The sequence below is a fragment of the Bidens hawaiensis genome, unplaced genomic scaffold (genome assembly GCF_021521415.1).
Source record: "Bidens hawaiensis isolate Kalapana, Puna unplaced genomic scaffold, B.hawaiensis_p1.1 tig00040031_1, whole genome shotgun sequence".
NCBI lineage: Eukaryota > Viridiplantae > Streptophyta > Magnoliopsida > Asterales > Asteraceae > Bidens > Bidens hawaiensis.
In genome coordinates, this window is record NW_027497049.1 from 122,761 (window position 1) to 147,456 (window position 24,696).

The following is a 24,696-nucleotide window of genomic DNA, read 5'->3' on the forward strand; positions in this document are numbered from 1 at the left end:
TCACCCAATTTAGGAGATGAAACATCACTGTCAAGTTCAATAACTTGATCCACAATTGCATTATCATCAGATGAAGTAGAAGTATTATCATGATGAACAGGAGACTCATTGTCAGGTTCTTCAGTTGGAGCAACCAATGGAGCTTCAACATCATTTGAACTTGCAAATCTTGGCATTTTTAAATGTTCTTCAAAATAAGCACTGACTAAATCTTCATCTGGATGATCGGTTGATGGAGTAAATGAATTGAACAAGCCATCGTAGTCAAACATCCAGTCGGGACCTTTCCATTGTGGAGGAGTGGTGTACTTTTGACAGTCAACATGGCACCACTCTTCAACACAACCAGACGTAAAATTAAAGACCCGTTTCTTAGGAGACGCATACCCCAAGAAATAACCTTCAATGGCCTTTTCATCAAATTTACCCACATCCCTTCTTAACATAGTACAAGGACACCCAAAAGGTTCCAAATACTTTAAATTAGGTTTACGATTATTCAATAATTCATAACTGGTCTTCTTGAGTCGTTTAACAGTTAGAACTCAATTGAGGGTATAACAAGCCGTATTCACAGCCTCATTCCAAAACTGGAAAAGAAGCTTAGAATCAGCAAGCGTAGTTCTTGCAGCTTCAATCAAAGTTCTATTCTTTCGTTCAGCAACACCATTCTGTTGTGGTACATATGGGGCACTGTATTCTCGATGAATTACTTTTTGTACACAAAAGAAATCCAATACAGTATTTTTAAATTCAGTACCATTGTCACTTCGAATTCTCCTCACTTTCAGTTTGTAAAGTGATTCGATCTTAGTGATTAGATTTTGAACAGACCCTGTGTTTGATCTTTAGAGCTCATAAATAAAACCCATGAATATCGTGAATAATCATCTGTAACAACCAGGCAGTACCATTCTCCAGAAATACTCGCACGATTCACTGGACCGAACAAATCCATATGAAGTCGTTCAAGCGGAGTATCAATGGAATTTAATACCTTAGATGGGTGTGGTTTCTTCTTCTGTTTGCCCTTCTTACAAGCAACACAGTGATCGGATAATTTAAAGTTCTTTAATAACACCCCTTCTACCAAATCGTTTGCCATTAGATAGTTCATCTTTCGAACATGTTTTGACAATTTAATACCTTTGGTAACTTTTGACCTGTTTTGTATTTTAAACTATTATTTTACAAGTTTGACGCGTTAAAGATAAGACAATATGGATTGACCATTCTGAATTAGGGTGTAAATGAACCGAGCCTAGGTTGAGCTTGCTTCGTATAGGTTATGAAAACTCGAGCTCTACTCGTTTCGAGCTTTGTTTCTAAAGATTGATCTTGGCTCGTGAGTAGTTTACAAGCTCGAGCTCATTTATCATTTACTAACTAATTTTTATATATATATTTATATGCATATATATTTTCATTATAGTTTTTATATATCATAATACATATATTTTATAGTTATATTTTTAATAATTTTATATAAATATTGATTATATTAAATAAAAGTTATATACTCAATAGGCTTGTATCGAGCTTTGTTTCTATAACTTGAGCTTGGCTCCTGAGTAGTTTTTCAGTCTCGAGCTCAGCTTGTTTATTATTTACTAACTAATTTATATATATTTATAACTATTTATATACATGTATATATTCTAATTAAAATTTTATGTAGATCATAATATATTTTATTTAAATTTTTATAAATTGTATATATAATAACTATTATATACTTGTGGATTTTATGTATTAAATAAAAACTACATAAATAATGGCTCGTTTAGGCTCATGAGTCAGCTCAAGCTTGATAAGTGAAACTCTGGCTCAAACTTGATTAAGTTCGGCTTGATTCTAGCTTTTAACCAGCCGATCTCAAGTACGTCACGACCATATTGACTCATTTACACCCGTAAACTCTAACCACATGTATCAAAATTGCAACCTCTATTATTATTTATTCGCTTATGATATTTTCTGGAATGTTCATGTTGATAAACTAGTTCCAACCGGGGCTGGGCTTGGTGGCGGAAGTAGTAATGCTGCAACCGCTCTATGGGCGGCAAACCAGTTCAGTGGTGGTCTAGCCACTGAAAAAGAACTCCAAGAATGGTCAGGTGAGGTCGGTTCAGATGTCCTGTTCTTCTTCTCCAATGGAGCCGTCTATTGCACCGGTCGAGGTGAGGTATGTATGTGTTACGGTTCCATCTCAAAAAATTTACTTCAGTAGTTATATGTTAATTCTATAGGGGTAAAAAGGGTAAAGGGTAAAGTCTATAAAAAGTTAGGAGAATTAATATAAATAGTAATGAAACGTAATAGAGGTTAGGAATTGAGTTGTGAATTGAGTTGTTAGTTTGTTAGGCTCCTGCATGTGCAGTGAGAAAGGGCATGTCCCTGAAACCTTCTATGTAATTTCTTTTTAGTTTTATCATCATCCATCTATAATAAAATCCTTCCCCTGTTTATCTTTATTTTCCATATTCAATTTCATAATCAATTGATCATATAATCGTTTCCTATCAGTATCCATTTAAATTAACAGATGATCAATTTACTGTTTTCTTTTTTAAGACTAGGTGTTATAGGCTAACGCCTTTATCCATGTCAGCCACATAAGGCGCCAAACACCAACATGGGTAGGGCGCAAAAGAGAAGGAGTTCGGGCGCAAAAGACAAGGGGTGTGGGGCCATGCTCATGTCACATTTTTTATAAAAAATATTTATATAATAGGTGTTAGTTAAACAATATGCGTCTTTCTGGAAGAGTTAAAGCACTACACATACTCTAATACTATGCTAATTTCAAGTATATATATTGCGTGTAAATTGATTTGTTTGTCACATTTTTTATGTTAGATTGTCTGAGATATACCCTCACCGGTACCTTTCGACCTGCCAATGGTTCTGATTAAGCCTCCTGAGGCGTGCGCCACAGCTGAAGTTTACAAGGTAATTTTTGTCTTGTGATTAGAGGTAACAAGATGGGTGGGTCATGCGAATTGGGTAACAAGGCAAAACGGGTTGAAACGGGTCAAACAAGATTTGGGCTAAAACAGGTTCAGGCTGAAACGTGTCAAAATAGGTTTGGGCTTAAACGGGCCAAACCAGTTCGGGCTTAAACGAGTCAAAATAGTTCGGGTTGAAACAGGTCAAGTTAGGTTTGGGCTGAAATGTGTCAAATTAAGTTCGGGCTGAAATGGGTCAAAACAGGTTCGGAATGAAATATGTCAAATAAGGTGAAGGCTAAAATAGGTTCAGGTCTAAACGGGTTGACATACAAACTCTTTTTTTTTCATTTTATAATTGTAAAACATTAAATGGCTAATTTTCATTACAAAAACCATATAGTTCTCATAATTTGGGGAAAACGATCTAGTAGGTTTAGGGGGTGTTTGGCCTAGCTTTTTTAGCAAAGCTTATAGCTTTTTTAGCTTTTTTTACAAGATAAGCTTAATTTGGTGTTTTGTTTAGCTTTTTTAGCTTATGCTTATAAGCTTATATAAGCTCATTTGAAAAAGCTTACTTGAAGATGGTTTTTAGCTTATTTGAAGAAGCTTATTTGTTTAAGGGGGTAAGTTACTCATTTGCCCTCAAATGATGGGTAAGTTAATACCTTAAAAAGGGACTTTAGATTACTTTCAACCCCTTTGACCTGTTCCCCTTTGTTTTTGACTTTTTGATTTGACCGCTTTGAGATAAAAACACAACCCAAATCAATATGTTGGTCACTAAACGGATCTAAAAGTGTCAACTCTACGTATAACAATAATAATCAAATACTGAAATGCATCTTATCAGCGGTTCCGGTTAGATGCATCAAGTACCGTTGACCCGTCAACCTTGCTGGAGAAGATATCAATGAACGGAATATCACAAGACGTTTGTGTAAACGATTTGGGTATTAAGTTATATAATAAATGTGACATGTCATCAAAATTGATTAATATCACTTAACATATGTTGTTACCGTAAAACCACCTGCGTTTGAAGTGCTTCCATGATTAAAACAACGCATAATGTGACACCCGGTAAATTCCCAATCCCTTAAACCAAGTAATCAACCTAAATATTAGGTAATTATGTTATATGCGCCTTGCGCGAGCGCGCCATATTAGAATCAGCGCGTGCATTTGTTATGTGCGCCCTGCGGGAGCGCGCTATGTTAGAATCAGCGCGTGCATTTGTTATGTGCGCCCTGCGCGAGCGCGCTATGTTAGAATCGGCGCGGGTATTTGTTATGTGCACCCTGCGCGAGCGCCATGTTAAGAACCAGCGTGGGCATATGTTATATGCGCCATGCGCGAATGTTTTGCCTTTATGTTTTCATGTAACTTAACGATATGTTGTCTAATGGGTTGACCATCCCGCATGATGCTAAGGCGGGTGCATCCTAAATCGTTTATGCGCGTGCGGAAGGGAACCAACCTCCCCGCATGGCGGGAACATTGAGAGCTAGTTTGTCTGAAGCTCCAAGATGGAATTGACTTCAACATGACTGATCATTATGTTGAAATACCAAGACCACCTGGAGAATCTACAAATGAAACTCAATGTCCCTAACTGCGAGAAGGTTACGCACCTACCCGCAGCAAAGAAATGTCCTTCACGCAGAAAGCTATGCGCACAAAGTAATACGCACAGAACACTTAGTCTATTCTCCAGACGTAAGAAGATTACTCCCGCCCAAAAGGAAACAGTAGCGTGTTTCAGAGATTTTCCACTTTTTACTGTACACTGACAAAAGTACCTGAAAAAGCACACTGTAACATGAAAAGTCAACTGTCAGCCACCCTATTCTCACCAACCCCAGACCTGCATGTCCTGACCAAATCAAATCAAAATCTTTTATCCACTACTCCACTTTTAAATAAATAATAATAATTTCCATACTTTATCATCATTACACCTAGATATGAAAAGATTACAATCCCCTAAAGCAAGGGATTGTGTTCCCTTGAGTTTGCCTATAAATATGTAACCTAAGTTATCACCCAAACACACTTCAAACTTCTCTCTTAAGAACTGCAAACTTGCACTAATCATCTCCCAAGCATCCGTTGTTTTCATTTCCGATCCTGTTACTAGGTAAGCCGAGAATATAACCTTGAGATCTACTTTCCAACCCTTATATTCTCCTATTTCTTGATCTTAATATATATACTTCTTGTTATTTAATCGTATTCTAGACCTTCAATTCAAAGGCCAACACCAAGAAAACCCGAATCTCGATTAATCCCTTAACAAGAACCACAGGTGAGTCTCACAGCCCCTATTTTCACTGTTTTCACTATTTTTAAACTGTTTTCGGGGCGAGGGACACGTACTTAAATAATGTTTTATCATGGTATACTTACAAGCTATGCAAGCGATTATGTGTTTAAGTTATGTTTCATGATGAGCAATGCGAACGGTTATCTATGGTTTTTCGATGTTAGTGCACCAGATTCGAGTAAGTGATCACTTTACCATTGGAACTCTAAGGGTAGGGACTGCTGGTTTGATCCACCCACTCGTAGGGGTCGCACCTCTTACACAGACGAGTGCCTAGCATGTCACGGGGCAGTACTATGGGATTGAGCCCGCTCGTAGAGGTCGCTCCTCTTACGCAGACGAGCGCCTTGTTTTCCGGCACAACGTCTGCGCGTAACCCGCGGGACGGTATTATTCGCTCGTAGTGGCAGCGCCACTTACACAGACGAGCACGATTTTTCAGAAGTGTCCGCGCGTAACCCGCGGGACGGTATTACTTATTTCGCTCGTAGTGGCAGCGCCACTTACACAGACGAGCACAGTTCCCAGAAATGTTCGCGCGTAACCCGCGGAACGATTTTATCAGAATATGTTGATAGAACTATGTTTTACCAAGCATGTGTTTTAATGATGCTATCAGAATTATGTTTCAGAATGATTTGTATCAAGATTATGATGCAATACGATTTATCAAGTTACTAAAACTTGTGAACTGATTCAAATGTTTTTACGTGTCTTTCAGGAGATAACTAGGTAGCGCATGGAGTCACACTTAGAGCACCTCACGCTGAACATCAAAAACTAGCTTTTTGGAAGATTTTAGTTCTATCCCTTCGATGCGCGTGGTTGTTCTCGCCGCGCAAGGGGATATGGCGTGGAAATCTTCAACAGTTTTTCATACTTGGATGTTTTTATGTAATTTTTAAACAATGTAACGTATTTGTATTAAACAATTCATGCGCAATGAAAATCTTATCTTGAATGTTTGCAATGACCCGTGCTTAAGTATCAATCCCCACTCGCGCGCGCCCGGCTGTTTCCGCCGATCAGGGCCGGGTGTGACAGATTGGTATCAGAGCACTGGTTATAGCGAACTAGGAAAAGAAGTTTTAACCTAGACTATAACCGTTGGGGAATCGCATGAAATATTTTTCAAAGAAAATATTTTCAAAAGAAACTATACACACACTTAGGAACACGGGTCACACAGTGTCTAGTGAATAAATATAAAGAACCTTATGTGCTCAGAGTACATGCGCTAAGTTTAATATATTTTCATTCTCTTTTAAAGCGAGAATGCCTCCAACTAAAGCCAAGGGAATTACCATGACACCCGAGGAACTCGCGGAAATAATCGCGCAAGCGATCGCGACGCATGAGGCCAGTAAGGCCGAATCAAGTCAGGGTCGTCAGAACGAGACCCCAGAACCCGAATCAGGAGCCTTGGACAAAGGATGCTCCTATAAGACATTCATGGCCTGTAGGCCTTGGCCATTCAAGGGTACCGAAGGGGCCATTGGGCTCTACAACTGGATTGACAAGATGGAGACAGTTCTCTCCATTAGCAGATGTAGTGAGAACCAGAAGGTCCTTTACGCGACATGCATGTTCCAAGAAGCAGCTTCGTCTTGGTGGAAGCTTCAAGTGAAGACTTTGGGGCGAGAAGTTGCTCTTCACAAGACCTGGGAGGAACTGAAGGAAATGATGATGAGAAAGTTCTGCTCTCGCGCAGAAATCCAGAGTCTGCAGCAGGAATTCTGGAACCACACCATGGTAGGAACGGATATCGACGCCTACAACAACCGGTTCAACGAGCTTTGCCAGCTGGTGCCAGACATGGCAAACACGGAGGAAAAGAAGATCGAGAGGTATATTTTTGGGTTACCTCCTGTTGTTAGGGTTCCGCTCAACGCCGCAGCGCCTCCAACCTTTGATGAGGCGGGGTAGCGCGGGCCATCACCCTTACAAGGGATACGGTCCGTGCGGGTATGTTGACTACGCGCGGAATCGAGCAGCGAACCTCTGATCCCAAGAGGAAATGGAACTCTCACCACCGAGGGTCCGACTCCAAGCAGCCACCGTTCAAGAAGTAGGAAAGCGCAAGGGTTTACGCGATCCAAACCGCGGAGCCATCAAGGAAAGGATACATCGGGCCTTACCCATGGTGCAACAAATGCAAGTTTCACCACGAGGGTGAATGCGCGAGCGTCACGTGCGCCAAATGTAACAGGCCAGGGCACAAGACGGTGAATTGTCGTGCTAAAGAAGCTGGAGCCAGTGACAACTGCTACGCATGCGGAAAGCCAGGGCATTTCAGTCGGGATTGCCCGCAAAGGGGAAACCAAGCTCGCGGGAGAGCTTTTGTGATCGGCGCGGGCGAAGCTAAAGAAGAGCCGAATGTGGTAACCGGTACGTTTTTGCTTAACGGCCATTTTGCATCTGTCTTATTTGATACTGGCGCTGACCTAAGTTTTATATCTGCTGAGTTTAAAAACTCCCTAGGCTTAGCAACCAGTAGGCTAGACACGCCTTATACTATAGAACTAGCCAATGGTAGGCAGTTATGCGCGAACGAAAGAACTGAACAATGTGTTATAGTCATGGGAGGTCACGGGTTCAATATTAACTTGTTACCAATAGACTTGGGAAGTTTTGACATTGTGGTAGGTATGGATTGGTTAGTCGAGAACCGCGCGGAAGTTATTTGCCATGAGAAGCAGGTTCGGATCCCACTGTTGAACGGAGAAACTTTGGTAATTCAAGGGGAAAGAAGGGGAGTTGCGACGAAACTGATTTCATGCCTAAAGGCGCGCAAGTGCCTAAGGAAAGGGTGCTACGCCTTCCTGGCGCATGTCGTAGAGAAGAAAGGAGATGAGCGAAGAATTGAAGACTTACCAGTAGTGCGCGAATTTCCAGAAGTTTTTCCTGAAGATTTGCCCGGATTACCGCCGCCGCGACAAGTCGAATTTCGTATTGATTTAGTCCCAGGAGCTGCGCCAGTAGCTCGAGCGCCTTATCGATTAGCTCCATCTGAGATGCAAGAGCTATCCAATCAGTTACAGGAACTATTGGATAAGGGTTTCATACGCCCAAGCTTTTCACCTTGGGGAGCTCCAGTACTGTTTGTTAAGAAGAAGGATGGTTCCTTCCGGATGTGTATTGACTATAGGGAGCTGAACAAGCTGACAGTCAAGAATCGGTACCCCTTACCGAGGATTGACGACTTATTTGACCAGTTGCAGGGATCCAGTTATTATTCGAAGATAGATCTACGGTCAGGATACCACCAACTTAGGGTCCATGAGGAAGATGTGCCGAAAACAGCCTTCCGAACTAGATACGGCCATTATGAGTTCTTAGTGATGCCTTTCGGGCTAACTAATGCACCGACTGTATTCATGGATCTGATGAACCGCGTGTGCAAACCATACTTGGACAAGTTTGTGATTGTGTTTATAGATGATATTCTGATTTACTCTCGGACCAAGGCCGAGCATGAGCAACACCTGAGATTGATTTTGGAATTGTTGAGGAAAGAAAAGTTGTATGCGAAGTTTTCCAAATGTGAGTTTTGGCTTAGAGAAGTTCACTTTCTCGGTCACGTTGTAAACGAGAAAGGAATACACGTTGATCCTTCCAAAGTCAAGGCCATCGAAAACTGGGAAGCGCCAAAAACCCCAACTGAGGTGAGGCAATTCCTAGGACTAGCTGGCTACTATCGACGCTTCATTGGGAACTTCTCCAAGATAGCTCTACCACTGACCGCGCTAACTCAGAAAGACAAGAAGTTTGTTTGGGGCGAAAATCAGGAAACAGCATTTCAAATGTTAAAACAGAAGTTATGTAGTGCGCCAATTCTGTCTCTGCCCGAAGGGACGGATGACATCGTCGTTTACTGCGACGCTTCACATCAGGGACTCGGATGTGTCCTTATGCAGCGAGACAAAGTCATAGCGTATGCCTCGCGCCAACTTAAGACCAATGAAAAGAACTACACAACGCATGATCTGGAACTTGGAGCGGTTGTCTTCGCGCTAAAGATTTGGCGCCATTACCTCTATGGTACAAAGTGTATAATCTTTACGGATCACAAGAGCCTTCAACATATATTCGATCAAAAGGATTTAAACATGAGGCAACGAAGATGGGTGGAACTGTTGAATGATTATGATTGTGAAATAAAGTATCACCCTGGAAAGGCGAATGTGGTAGCAGACGCGCTAAGTAGGAAGGAGCGAATAAAAACGCTAAGAGTCAAGGCTCTAAGGTTGACCATTCGCGCAGATCTCTCTACCCGCATCCGAGACGCTCAGCAAGAAGCCTTGAAACCAGAGTTTGTTAAAAACGAATCCCTTGGGGGTATGATTAAGAATTTGGAGATCAAAGAGAACGACACTCGATATTTTGCTAACCGCATATGGGTCCCTCTCAGGGGAGGATTGCGCGAGCAAGTATTAAACGAAGCTCACAAGACGCGGTATTCCGTACATCCTGGCGCAGACAAGATGTACCAAGATGTTAAAGTGCTGTATTGGTGGCCCAATCTTAAAGGCGCCATCGCGACGTATGTCAGTAAGTGCCTGACGTGTTCGAAGGTAAAGGCTGAATACCAGAAGCCGTCGGGGTTGCTTCAACAGCCAGAAATTCCCATGTGGAAGTGGGAACAAATCTCTATGGACTTCATCACCAAACTGCCAAGGACACCTGGGGGTTACGACACGATCTGGGTTATTGTAGATCGGCTAACTAAATCAGCACACTTCCTGCCGATCAAGGAAACCGATAAGATGGAAAAGTTAGCCCGATTGTATATTCGAGAAGTAGTTTCAAAACATGGAGTCCCGGTGTCCATCATTTCTGATAGAGATAGTCGGTTCACCTCAAGGTTTTGGAGATCGTTACAAGGAGCTCTAGGTACTCGCCTTGATATGAGTACAGCTTATCATCCTCAAACGGATGGGCAAAGCGAGCGAACAATCCAGACATTGGAAGATATGCTACGCGCGTGCGCAATCGATTTCGGAGGTAGCTGGGATACTCATCTCCCATTGGTTGAATTTTCTTACAACAACAGTTATCACACAAGCCTCAAGGCTGCGCCGTTTGAAGCTTTGTATGGGCGCAAGTGTAGATCCCCACTGTGCTGGGCTGAAGTGGATGACAAGCAAATGACTGGTCCAGAATTGATCCAAGAAACAACGGACAAGATTTTTCAGATACGGGATCGCCTTAAGACAGCGCGCGACAGACAGAAGAGCTACGCAGATGTGCGAAGGAAACCGTTGGAGTTTCAAGTAGGGGATAGAGTACTTTTGAAAGTCTCTCCATGGAAAGGAGTCCCCCGTTTCGGCAAGCGAGGAAAGTTGAATCCGCGCTACATTGGACCATTTGAGATCCTGGAAAGGATCGGTCCGGTTGCTTATAAACTCCGTTTACCCGCCGAACTCAGTGGAGTTCATGATACGTTTCATGTGTCCAACCTCAAAAAGTGTTTATCTGACGAAACGTTGATTTTGCCGTTGGAAGAGATTCACATCGACAAACAGCTGCACTTCGTAGAAGAACCTATAACAGTAACCGATTGGAAAGAACAAAAGTTACGCAGAAGCAAAATCAAGTTAGTAAAGGTTCAATGGAACTCGAGGCGTGGGCCTGAATTCACTTGGGAAAGAGAAGACCAGATGCGCAAGAAATACCCACACCTCTTTCAGAACATGGCTTCGGCCAGCGACGTCTCCTAAATTTCGGGACGAAATTCTCTTAACAGGGGGAGAATGTGACACCCGGTAAATTCCCAATCCCTTAAACCAAGTAATCAACCTAAATATTAGGTAATTATGTTATATGCGCCTTGCGCGAGCGCGCCATATTAGAATCAGCGCGTGCATTTGTTATGTGCGCCCTGCGCGAGCGCGCTATGTTAGAATCAGCGCGTGCATTTGTTATGTGCGCCCTGCGCGAGCGCGCTATGTTAGAATCGGCGCGGGTATTTGTTATGTGCACCCTGCGCGAGCGCCATGTTAAGAACCAGCGTGAGCATATGTTATATGCGCCATGCGCGAATGTTTTGGCTTTATGTTTTCATGTAACTTAACGATATGTTGTCTAATGGGTTGACCATCCCTCATGATGCTAAGGCGGGTGCATCCTAAATCGTTTATGCGCGTGCGGAAGGGAACCAACCTCCCCGCATGGCGGGAACATTGAGAGCTAGTTTGTCTGAAGCTCCAAGATGGAATTGACTTCAACATGACTGATCACTATGTTGAAATACCAAGACCACCTGGAGAATCTACAAATGAAACTCAATGTCCCTAACTGCGAGAAGGTTACGCACCTACCCGCAGCAAAGAAATGTCCTTCACGCAGAAAGCTATGCGCACAAAGTAATACGCACAGAACACTTAGTCTATTCTCCAGACGTAAGAAGATTACTCCCGCCCAAAAGGAAACAGTAGCGTGTTTCAGAGATTTTCCACTTTTTACTGTACACTGACAAAAGTACCTGAAAAAGCACACTGTAACATGAAAAGTCAACTGTCAGCCACCCTATTCTCACCAACCCCAGACCTGCATGTCCTGACCAAATCAAATCAAAATCTTTTATCCACTACTCCACTTTTAGATAAATAATAATAATTTCCATACTTTATCATCATTACACCTAGATATGAAAAGATTACAATCCCCTAAAGCAAGGGATTGTGTTCCCTGGGGTTTGCCTATAAATATGTAACCTAAGTTATCACCCAAACACACTTCAAACTTCTCTCTTAAGAACTGCAAACTTGCACTAATCATCTCCCAAGCATCCGTTGTTTTCATTTCCGATCCTGTTACTAGGTAAGCCGAGAATATAACCTTGAGATCTACTTTCCAACCCTTATATTCTCCTATTTCTTGATCTTAATATATATACTTCTTGTTATTTAATCGTATTCTAGACCTTCAATTCAAAGGCCAACACCAAGAAAACCCGAATCTCGATTAATCCCTTAACAAGAACCACAGGTGAGTCTCACAGCCCCTATTTTCACTGTTTTCACTATTTTTAAACTGTTTTCGGGGCGAGGGACACGTACTTAAATAATGTTTTATCATGGTATACTTACAAGCTATGCAAGCGATTATGTGTTTAAGTTATGTTTCATGATGAGCAATGCGAACGGTTATCTATGGTTTTTCGATGTTAGTGCACCAGATTCGAGTAAGTGATCACTTTACCATTGGAACTCTAAGGGTAGGGACTGCTGGTTTGATCCACCCACTCGTAGGGGTCGCACCTCTTACACAGACGAGTGCCTAGCATGTCACGGGGCAGTACTATGGGATTGAGCCCGCTCGTAGAGGTCGCTCCTCTTACGCAGACGAGCGCCTTGTTTTCCGGCACAACGTCTGCGCGTAACCCGCGGGACGGTATTATTCGCTCGTAGTGGCAGCGCCACTTACACAGACGAGCACGATTTTTCAGAAGTGTCCGCGCGTAACCCGCGGGACGGTATTACTTATTTCGCTCGTAGTGGCAGCGCCACTTACACAGACGAGCACAGTTCCCAGAAATGTTCGCGCGTAACCCGCGGAACGATTTTATCAGAATATGTTGATAGAACTATGTTTTACCAAGCATGTGTTTTAATGATGCTATCAGAATTATGTTTCAGAATGATTTGTATCAAGATTATGATGCAATACGATTTATCAAGTTACTAAAACTTGTGAACTCACTCAGTTTATACTGATTCAAATGTTTTTACGTGTCTTTCAGGAGATAACTAGGTAGCGCATGGAGTCACACTTAGAGCACCTCACGCTGAACATCAAAAACTAGCTTTTTGGAAGATTTTAGTTCTATCCCTTCGATGCGCGTGGTTGTTCTCGCCGCGCAAGGGGATATGGCGTGGAAATCTTCAACAGTTTTTCATACTTGGATGTTTTTATGTAATTTTTAAACAATGTAACGTATTTGTATTAAACATTTCATGCGCAATGAAAATCTTATCTTGAATGTTTGCAATGACCCGTGCTTAAGTATCAATCCCCACTCGCGCGCGCCCGGCTGTTTCCGCCGATCAGGGCCGGGTGTGACACATAATCGCTGTGGGCCGTGGAAAATATGATGTCGTTTTTATGTACTGATAATTCTGTTTAATTTGTCAGGTGACAGTTTTTGGCGTTGGACGATTTCAATGGTTTATGAACACCCATGTTAAGAATTGTGACCCCTAATGCAATAAAAATGAAGCATAATGAAGAAGATTATAAGGACCTCGGGTAAGTCAAGATTACTCGACCCTTTGATCTATAAGCTCTTCGGTTGATCCATATTTCTGACATATGATCGTGTTGTTAATGCAGAAGATACATTCCTAACGTGTGCAGATCAGCAATGGTACGCAGAACCATCTTCAGCAAATGCTGCTGTTTCACTTGCAGACCAATCTAGTTGCACTGCATAATCTAAGTATGGATGTTTGTTGATAGGTACGGGATTGATAAGAATAGAAACAGGCTAGGTTTTATTAGAAACAAAATGATAGTGGCCCGATTCGAGAGGGGCGGTCTTCGATTACAAGAACAAGACAAACTTAAACAACTTGAATGAATGAAAAGATGATAAACAAGCCTGCAATTTATACTAGCAGATCACTAAAATTAAGTGTAGTAATCTGCTCCTTAATTTCCGGGATGACTATTGATTTGATTTGATTGAGTAAATTCGGTCGGTTTACCATTAATAGTTTTAACCGAGTGAATTAAGTCAATTTCCCATAAATAGAATCCAACAGTCCCGTATTGCCAGTTGTGACTCTATCATTATGTAAGGCCCCGTTACCGGTGCCTCACATCGGACGTTGGATTTACTCATAAACACAGTTCTACAAATCAGAGTTTATTAAAACTTCGCGGAATATAAAAATTTTCATAAAACATTACATAACTTGTCTTAGACAACCTCTTTGTCTTTCAAAAACTAAGTAATTAAACATAAACTGATAAACGTCTCGAGTCTTCCGATGCCAGCCTCTATTCAATGCCATGTGTTCCCCTCAAACGAGCTGCTTCACCCTACTCACCTGCGTGCATACTAAAAGTCAGCTACGCTGAGTGAGTTCTAGTTAATCAGGCAACATACAATTTATTCTCATATATTTCTTAACGTATCTGAAGACACATATTAATTCTTTATCTTTGTATAAATATCCATAAGAGGAACGTCACATAATATCTATTAAAAGAACTATTACTATTGCGCATGCTATATATTCTCCATAGAGGGAGCACTCTACACATATATTATCCATAGAAGAAACGCTATATATATATATATATTATCCATAGAAGGAACACCCTATATACTTTCCATAGAAGGAACACTATACTATCCATAAAATGAACACTATACTGTCCATAGAAGGAACATTATACTATCCATAAAAGGAACACTATACTATCCATAGAAGGAACATTATACATTATCCATAAAAGGAACTCTATATATTTATCCATAGGAGGAACACTGTATATAAGCTATTATTTAATATCCATGTAAGGAACTAATCTCTTCCCTTGACAATACGTGCAATATCCGAAGATCGTTCACATACCGACAAGAAATAAATCAATCGTATCTATCACATATATCATACATGGCATACACTTACCATTTAAGGTAAGTGTATTAACTGTCACATCGAGTATGCACACAGCCCCGAAAACATAACAAGGAAATGGGGCTAGAAACTCACCTGGATCCTGTTTCTTTCTCCGTAATTCCTCTCTTTAAATGCGCCCTGCTAACTGTATATAGGGTACGCGTATTAATATTCATTCTATTTGCATTCCAGTTGGGATTGACTAAGTTTGGTATGATCGTTTGGTCTTGTTTAGATTTCATTTACTTATTATACTTCCTACAAACCCTAATGTGAGGTTTTATAATTATTTTATTATTATTTTCTCTTTCTAAAATATTTATTATTATTTTAAGACTCGATTATTTAAATATTCTTTTAATATTCTTTTCTTTATCGAGTTCACGTCCCTCCTCGTAGACTGTCATGTGTTTATAAGCATGTTCGTATTTAGACGTATGTGTGTATGAATAGGCACACGGGCTATCATACTTGTGGACCTCCAAGTGTGATCTCAGGTGTACACTTAAACGAGTATCTCTTTATACTTTTACATACTCTCGGGTTCTCAACGAGATCGATTACAAGGTAATTAGTTCACTTCGTAAAGTAATCGAACTATTAGTGATCGAGTCAGTGTAGGGTGTGTTATAAGATTTGGGTTTGTAATTGGGCCTGACTAAAAAAATTGGGCCGTATGTTGAATAAAAAGCCCAACCCTCCTTGTCTTAAATCAAACCATCAGGTCCTCCCCTTTCCTTATTCACTGTAGACTCCATCTGTAATCAGTTTGGGCATAACGAATACATGGTGATCGATAGCTTGCGGCTGATGTAATCGAGTTGTGATTGAACACTTGTAAGCGGATCTGAGCGCCAAGTGATTCTTCAAAGTTATCGGCCCTTTAATGCAATCGATCAATTGTATGCGATTTCTAATGTAACCCACTTAGGGTTATTGTAATCGAGGACTGGCTATAAGCGACTTGGGTTGTCAAGCAAGGTCTAATTGTAATCGGCTGAGCATAACGAGTTGTTTATTGTATGCGACCTAGGAAGTAATCGAGTATGCAATGTATACGAGTTTCAGTGTAATTGAACTCAGATTGTAAGCGAAATCGGATTTGGGAAATCGGTCCAGTGTATGCGATAAGTGTTTCATGTAATCGAATTAAGTGTTCCTATATTGTATGCGAGGTTCAATGTATGCGAGTGTATATGTGTTTGTAAGCGAGCCGTGTATTCCTCTAAGTCCTTGTATGCGATTCTTTCTATTGTATGCGATTGTTATTAGGCTTGAGTCCGGATGTGATCGGTGGTGGCATAACGATGACCTGACAGTACCCTATTGAACTGGGTTTGGGACTAGTGGGTTTAATTGGGTTTGAACCAGTGTTGGGTCTTACCCACTGCTCGTATACTAGTAGTGTTATTATTATCTATAATATAATATATATAAACGAAAACATAAAAATCCTACATGTCACGATGTGGTCGCTCCCCCTTTTTTTGGAGTCACCAGATTTGTTTGATTTTCAAATGGAGACTTCTCATGCATTTGACCCGAATTCATGGGTATGGGTCTTACCAAACCCAGATCTTCTTTAAACGGGTTATAACATCTCATTAAATTAAATATTATTCTCATCAAATTATTGATGTAAAATTCCTATAAAATAGGATATACTAAAATTAATATCTTATTTATTTTAAAAAAGATATATATATTATTTAAATTATAAAACCAATTTTATAGTAAAAAAATAAACGGGTCTTGGGTCTCATCAAACCATAAATATATTATTAACTGTCATAAATATTATTTATAATTAAAAAGAAAACCAATTTTATAGTAAAAAAAAAATAAACGGGTCTCATCAAAACCATATGGCTTTTAAACCGGGTTATAACATCTCATTTATTTGTGAAACAATTTATCATCAAACCATAAGTATATTATTAACTTTAATATAATAAAAAAATATAAATTAAAAAAATAAATAAATAAATATTAGAACAAACAATATAAAACAACCCCCGTAATACGGGGGATAAAAACTAGTTATTATTATCATTATTAACAACAAATCTTTAATATAACATTATCCTATCTCGCAAGCGCTCTCGTGGTCATTTTCAAATAAGGCTCAGCTCGACTCGGGGTATCACAAAGCTTGGATCTTTAAGCTTAAAATGTTCAAGACTAGATCTAGGGTTCATTTTAAACGAGCCGTTCATAGTAAGAGTTCGTTAAGTTCCATTTTAACATCAAGTTTTTAACTTTAATGTTCGTTTAGACCCGATCTACTCTCGTTTCAAGTTTCAAGGCCAAGCGTTATTGAAAACGTAATCTTTAAAGATCAAGAACATACCTTTTCGTGTTCGTTTGTTGTCGTTTGGCTTAGTTATGGACTTTAATCTTGGATCTATCTTGTATATGGATGATCTAGTAATATTTAGTGTTCGATCTTGCTTCTTCTTTCTTTCTTTCTCTTGGCCGTTTTATTGTAAGGTTTTAAGGCCCCGAACCCGGTGACCCTACTTTAGCGTCGGATTTACTCATAAACACAGTTCTTCAAATCAGAGTTTATTAAAACTTTTCGCGGAATATAAAACATTAATCATTTGTTACAAAACATTAAATCTTTTCTTTGATACCATAACACAAAACTTTATATTTAAAACATCTTTACTTCTTTCTTCAGATGTCAGCCGTTCAATCCATGCCGTGTGTCAACCTCATGCTAACTCTATAATCAGCTCACCTGCGTGCATACTAAAAGTCAGCTACGCTGAGTGAGTTCTAGTTAATCAGGCAACATACAATCTATTCTCATATATTACTTCCCGTATCCGAAGACACATATTACTACCTTAACCTTGTATAAATATCTATAGGAGGATCGTCACGTAATATCTATTAAAAGAACCATTACCATTACCCTACCATATATATGCTTTCCATAGGAGGAACACTATACTATCCATAGAAGAAACACTTTACTATCCATAAAAGGAACACTATACCTTCCATAAAAGGAACACTATACCTTCCATAAAAAGAACACTATACTTTCCATAAAAGGAACACTATACCTTCCATAAAAGGAACACTATACTTTCCATAAAAGAAACACTATACCTTCCATAAAAGGAACACTATACTTTATTATTTAATATCCATGTAAGGAGCTAGTTACTTCCCTTGACGATACGTGCAATATCCGAAGATCGTTCGCGTACCGTCAAGCAATCATTCATATCGATCACATATACCATACACGGCATACACATAAAATTATATCCTTTCGTTCATACTTCCTTACTTTCTTTTGTATTATCTTACTTTCATATCTTACGTTATAAAGAGCATTACGCCCTACATTCCTCGAGTATTACTAGGGCTCGATACCCTCTTCGTAACCATACAACCATACGTATCATTTCTTTCTTCTACTATCTCTATCATATTCATACACATAAACCTACATAACATACTTACCTTATTCTTAACGCTGCAACCTGACCGTACGTGCAATATCCGAAGATCGTTCACGTACCATCAAGCAATCATTCATATCTTTCACACATATCACATATGACATACACTTATCACTTAGGATAAATGTATTAACAACACATCGAGTATGCACACAGCCCCGAAAACATAACAAGGAATGGGGCTAGAAACTCACCTGAATTCTGCTTCTTTTTCTGATAGCTGCAAATCCCTTCCTTAACTGAGCTCGGCTGACTGTACAAGTTACACGTATCAATACTCGCCTGATCTAATCTGGTGGTCTAGTATTAGCTTACTTTAACTTATCGCTTGATAATTTATTTTCTAATCAAACTTGGCTTTAGGCGAAGTTAACCCTCGGGCGAACTTGGCTTCAGGCGAAGTTAAACCTCAGGCGAACTTAGCTTTAGGCGAAGTTAAACCTCAGGCGAACTTAGATTTAGGCGAAGTTAAACCTCAGGCGAACTTATCATCAGGCGAACTTAAACCTCAGGCGAACTTGTCATCAGGCGAACTTAAACCTCAGGCGAACTTGTCAACAGGCGAACTTAGCTTGCAGGCGAAGTTCATCAGGCGAACTTAGCTTGCAGGCGAAGTTCATCGCTTGAAGGCGAAGTTGCCCAGATGAAGGCGAAGTTGCCCAGATGTCCGCTGTTTCGGTTTCTGATCAACATTTCGGGCGATTTTAACACCCTTGTTAAGGTTCAATACCACCCACTACACTTCCCGACCATTTTTGGTCGTTTATACACTAAAAGCTCGGATCTTTAAACTTCAAATATCAAGAATCATACCTTTTTGGGCTTGTTTGGATCTCCTTTAACTTGTTAACGCAACTAGTCGCCCTCTCTCACTCTCGGATCAGTCCGATTCTTCCCTTGGCTCGGCCCGGTTCCGGCGAAGTTAGTGTATGTGTGTGTGGAGTGTGCTTGGATAAAGATAGAATGAAGATATTTTGGGGTGTTAGGGTATTTATATCCCTGAGATCCCATGGACCTAAGGCCCATTCTCATTTAACCCATCCTAATTAATCCAAGTCCACAACCCACATCCATTACCCAACACTAGCCCGACCCATACCAACTCCTATTCTATTATTTATTTCCTGATAACCCGGGTAAACTTTCTCTCTATTATTAAGTAATATAATTAATATTACTTGGAAATTTCGGGATGTTACAAAGGTGTATGTGTGTGTGTTCTTAAGTGTGTGTAGAGATTATGGGGGGAGATGGAAATGAAAGTTAGGGTTTTAGGATGGTTTAAAGATATATTTATGCTCCTCAAAGTCCATGGACCCAAAGCCCATTCCACCATCTTGATCCATTTTAATTACCCAAGTCCATAATTCTTTCTATATTGATATTAATTAACTATTAACACTCGTTTATAATTTATTGGACTTTCATTTATCTATTATTTTATTATTTCTCTATTAATCCGAGTAACTATTGTTCCATAAATAAATATTATATTTAAATATAATTCTTTAAAAATCCGGGATGTTACACATTACTCCCCCCCTGGTAAAACGACTTGTCCTCAACTCGCTTAGACGAAAACTCATCTGTCCCAAACATCAATTGTTCCTCAAACGGTTCAATGGCGAGGTGGTGGCAGGCAGCAGAATTTTGAGCTTCCAGTTGTAGTCCCTGCAGCTTATGTTCTTGAGCATTGGCAGTGAATATCATAAAGTTTTTAGCCCAGTTTGCTTGAACCATGTTTAGAGTAGCCAACCATTTAATGCATAGTACCATATCAGCACCTCCTAGGGCGAATGGATAGAAGTCTTGTGTGATGGTGAGGCCCGACAATTTCAACAAGACATCTTTGCACATCCGGTTGCAACAGATGACATCTCCATTTCCTATTTGGACACCAAAGGGTGTGATGAGATGTGAGATTATTTGCAGGTCGTTTACCAGATGATCCGAAATAAAATTATGGGTCGACCCGCTATCAATCAACACTTGCACCTCAGTTGTACCTATAATAACTCCTTGAAGCTTCATTGTAGTTGATGTAGCTTGACCAAAAAGAGTGTGAAGGCTGATCTCAGCCGTTTCACCTAAGCTATTCTGCTCGTTTGAGACTATTTTTCATCTTCTACATCAGCAATCTCTAAGAGTGTGAGAGTTCCCAACTTACAGCGATGTCCAGGACTGAATTTCTCCCCACATCGAAAGCACAATCCTCTTGTTAATTGGGTCTGTTTCTCCTCTTTAGAAATGCAAGGAGGGGCAATGCATGGACCGGTTTCGGTTGGGAAATTGGTGGCTGACGAAGTCACAACCGATGAAGAGGTTTTGGCGGTAGTAATCAGTTTCGAATTCTGCCCGAATCGGTTGGAATCTGCCTTTGATTCGAATTCTAATGCTAAACTCATAGCACTATAGACTGTACGGGGTTTGTGGATTCGAACATCCGCCCTTAGTTCTTCTTTCAACCCGTTTAGGAATACTCCCAACAGGCAGTGTTCGGGCCAGTTTGAAACCCTAGAAGATCGTTTTGCAAACTCCTGCCTATATTCTTGGACCGATCCAATTTGCTTGATGCTACAAAGGAACTCATTCGGGTTTTCGAACTCCGCGGGTCCAAAGTTTTTGGTAAAAGCTTGGACCAATCTTCCCAAAAAGTGATTGGCTGATCGTTATTAAGCCAAGAATAGAGGTCCGAAGCATAACCCTCAAAATGTATTGAAGCTATCTCGGCCTTCTCTTCCTCAGGTATTTGATAATACCTGAAATATTTTTCAGCCTTCAACACCCACCCACGCGGATCTCCTCCGCTAAAAACCGGGAATTCGATTTTGTTATAGGGTCTACATGATCTTCAACCCCTCCAAGAGCTTTCCCCTTCATCATACTGCTCGGACCTTCCATCATCATAGCGGCTAAATCGACTGTGTGGTTTCGGTTTAGGATTGGCTTTGGATTTGAACGCTGCGACATCATCTTTCAAGCTTTCAAAGGACTCCAATCATGAGGCAATGGCTTCAAGTTGTGCAGCCATTAAATCATTATTAGAACCCCCTTTCTGGTGGGGTATTGTTGCTCCGAGTCTGCACCATGTTTCCCGGCAATGGAACCAAATGATAGGCACAGGATTGATAAGAACAGAAACAGGCTAGGTTTTATTAGAAACAAAATGATAGTGGCCCGATTTGAGAGGGGAGGTCTCCGATTACAAGAACAAGACAAACTTAAAAAACTTGAATGAATGAAAAGATGATAAACAAGCCTGCAATTTATACTAGCAGATCCCTAAAATTATGTGTAGTAATCTGCTCCTTAATTTCCGGGATGACTATTGATTTGATTTGATTGAGTAAATTCGGCCTGTTTACCATTAATAGTTTTAACCGAGTGAATTAAGTCAATTTCCCATAAATAGAATCCAGCTGTCTCGTATTGCCAGCTGTGACTATCATTTGTTGTTGATGTATACTTAATAATCCTTTTAGTGTCTACTGATGATCTAGTTTTTATATTTATAAACATTGGTATGAACTTCATATCATTCTTGTAATGATACTTTACCACGGAGTTCAAGGTACATGTTTTGCCTGGGCCCGCCCATCAACTATTATCAGGGTGTTTACGGAGTGGTTCAGCCAGTTTTCACAAACTGAACTGACCGGGTTGGCTGAACCGATCAATTTTCATGGTTTTACAGTTTGGTTTTTGACATTTGCATATAAGGATTGGTTAACATGTATGCATAAGTATATGGTCGTAAAATAATAATAATAATAATAATAATAATAATAATAATAATAATAATAATCTCAAATCATCGTTGCCATTTCAAAATCATACTCCTGTATATGAACATATTACAATTGCAATCCTAAAATTGTTTTTTTTATGCTTATTTGCTTTTTGAAATGCAAAAAACAACTTTTGAAAAGCTCAATTTTAAAGATTTTGAAGGAGCTTTATCGAACACATTTTGCTTTTCAACAAGCGAATAACAAATAAGCAAGTTTTAGAAGCTTACCTAAACACCCCCTTTACTACCTAACAACATTCAATATCTTTCACTTAGCCTAATCTAAATTCACACTTCTAGCCTTATTTTAATCCAAGAAACACTTATAACACTTTAATGTCTTAAGATTTTCTCAATCTTCACCAAAATATTCGTGAAAATAAAGTTGTTTAGAGCTCCCTATATACACCAACACACCACCATAATAATAGCTTGCACCATCTTTCTTTTATGTTCAGCTGCATGCACGTATTTGGATTTCAAATGCCAAAGATGCTTAGATGTTGAAGAGCTTTTCAACCACCTTTTTGGAAATGGATCGGCCTCACCAACCTCAAAAGACTAGTTTGAAAGGTTTCTAAATAATATGTTTGGGATAAAGCACATTCAAACAAACATATGACAAGTCGAATTCCACCGAGTAGGTACATCTTAATTAGGACTTAAATATTTTATATTCGTATTTTTACAAAAAAGATTTATAATTTGAAAACCTTTTTCTACGACTTTTAAAAACATTTTGTAACATAAATCTAAAAGCTTTAACATATTTATCAGCGAGTTCAACTTCGAGCCCGTCTTTTACAACTATATTAATAATATGTGCAACACATTGAGTATAAATTTTTTTTATCAACCGTTACAGTATTGCTTGCGGCGTTATCAAACGATATTGAAAACATTTTATTATCTAAGTTAAAAGTAGATATTACAATATCCAATATTACAAACATATTATCGGCGGTATGTGGATACGAAAATGATTCAAACGTGATCGTACGTTTCATTTGCCAAGATTTGGGATCAACCCAATGAGCGGTGACCTTAAGATACAATTCCAATAAAGCGTGTGAAGTCAACCAAACATCACTAGTTAAATCATATTGTTTTTAAATTTCTAAAAAAATAAATTAAATAAATTTTTTCACAATTTAAGAATTAAATATTTATTTTCACAATTCGACAATTCGGCTTGACCCGTAACGTCTTGTAAAATTTAATTCTCAATATGTTTTCTCAACATAGAGTTCGAATCACTTTTTAACAAAGTGCCACAAAACTTGCAATGGAGCATTTGACTATGGTCGTTCAAATCCACCAAATATCAATTGCACCAAACTTCTTGGTTGCGGTTAAGCGACAGAACCAAAAGAATGAACAAGTCGCTGAAAGAACCAACCACCTCTTGACAAACGGATGATACTGACTATTTGCTTGCCATAGTGACTAGTGTAGTGAAAGTGAGAAAAAAAAAGAAAAAAATAGGTTTAAAGGTGTAGAAAGTGTAAACCGATCGAGAGTTGTTTTTTTGTTTTCTTTTTCCGAAATTTGTTTTGAGTTGTACTCAACCAATCCATCCAACAACTATTTATACCAAGTGTGTATGTTTTGGGTGGGCCGGGTAGCTAGAACCGTTTTTCGAACTATAACAGTAATAACCGGTTTCTACCCGGGTATAACTAGAACAGGGTATTATCCGATTTTTTCAAGGAAAGATGGAACTGAATAGAAACTCATTGGGTTTGAACCGGGCATGAGCCCAACCAGGCACAGACTGGAACCAAAACCGGGTTTTTGTTTTTCCACCTTTACTCTAAACAAGCCGAGCTGAAACTCGAGGTCTATGTATATTAAACGAGGCGAACTCAAGCCTAGTCCAACTTAGGGTCAGGTCGGCAGTGAGGTCGTTGGCATGATGATATTTATACCGATAGTGTGTACGATACCATTAAAAAGTTAAAAAGTCGGATGCTAATTAAAAAAACCCTGACTGACTTTTCATCATCATCATCATCATGTTCCTAGATCAGCTTTCCTTCCAATGGAAGACTCAAACCAGTACTTCCAGTCTTCTTCTTCTTCTTCAAACTCAAACTCAAACTCAAACTCATTCAAATTCTCTTTCCAATATTATTCCAAAATCATCTGCAAACGTCCTTACTGAATTTGAAGCTGGGAGACAAGATCACATTCCTAGAGAAGGTTTCAAGCCTCTACAAGCGTACACTCATTCATTCCTTCCACGGAACCATCCTAAAACATGTCTACCGGTTGCATTCAGTTTGATTATGTATCAGTGATAGGCCATGAAAAACAAAGGATACCTGATTCAACAATATTATTCAAAGTGACAGTATCACTTTGAATAATATTGTTGAATCAGGTATCCTTTGTTTTTCATGGCCTATCAATAATGAATTTGGAACTCGAAACATCCATCAATTGGACATGTTAGTGCAATACGTCACGTAATTTAACATTTTTATTCAGAGTTTCATACGCCTACGTACATGTTAAATGG

General features: G+C 39.6%; 1 pseudogene; it reads left to right on the forward strand.

The window, feature by feature from the left end:
* The first annotated feature begins 1,927 nt into the window (after positions 1-1,927).
* Positions 1,928-13,709, forward strand: LOC143591741 (4-diphosphocytidyl-2-C-methyl-D-erythritol kinase, chloroplastic/chromoplastic-like; annotated as a pseudogene).
* Positions 13,710-24,696: the final 10,987 nt, after the last annotated feature.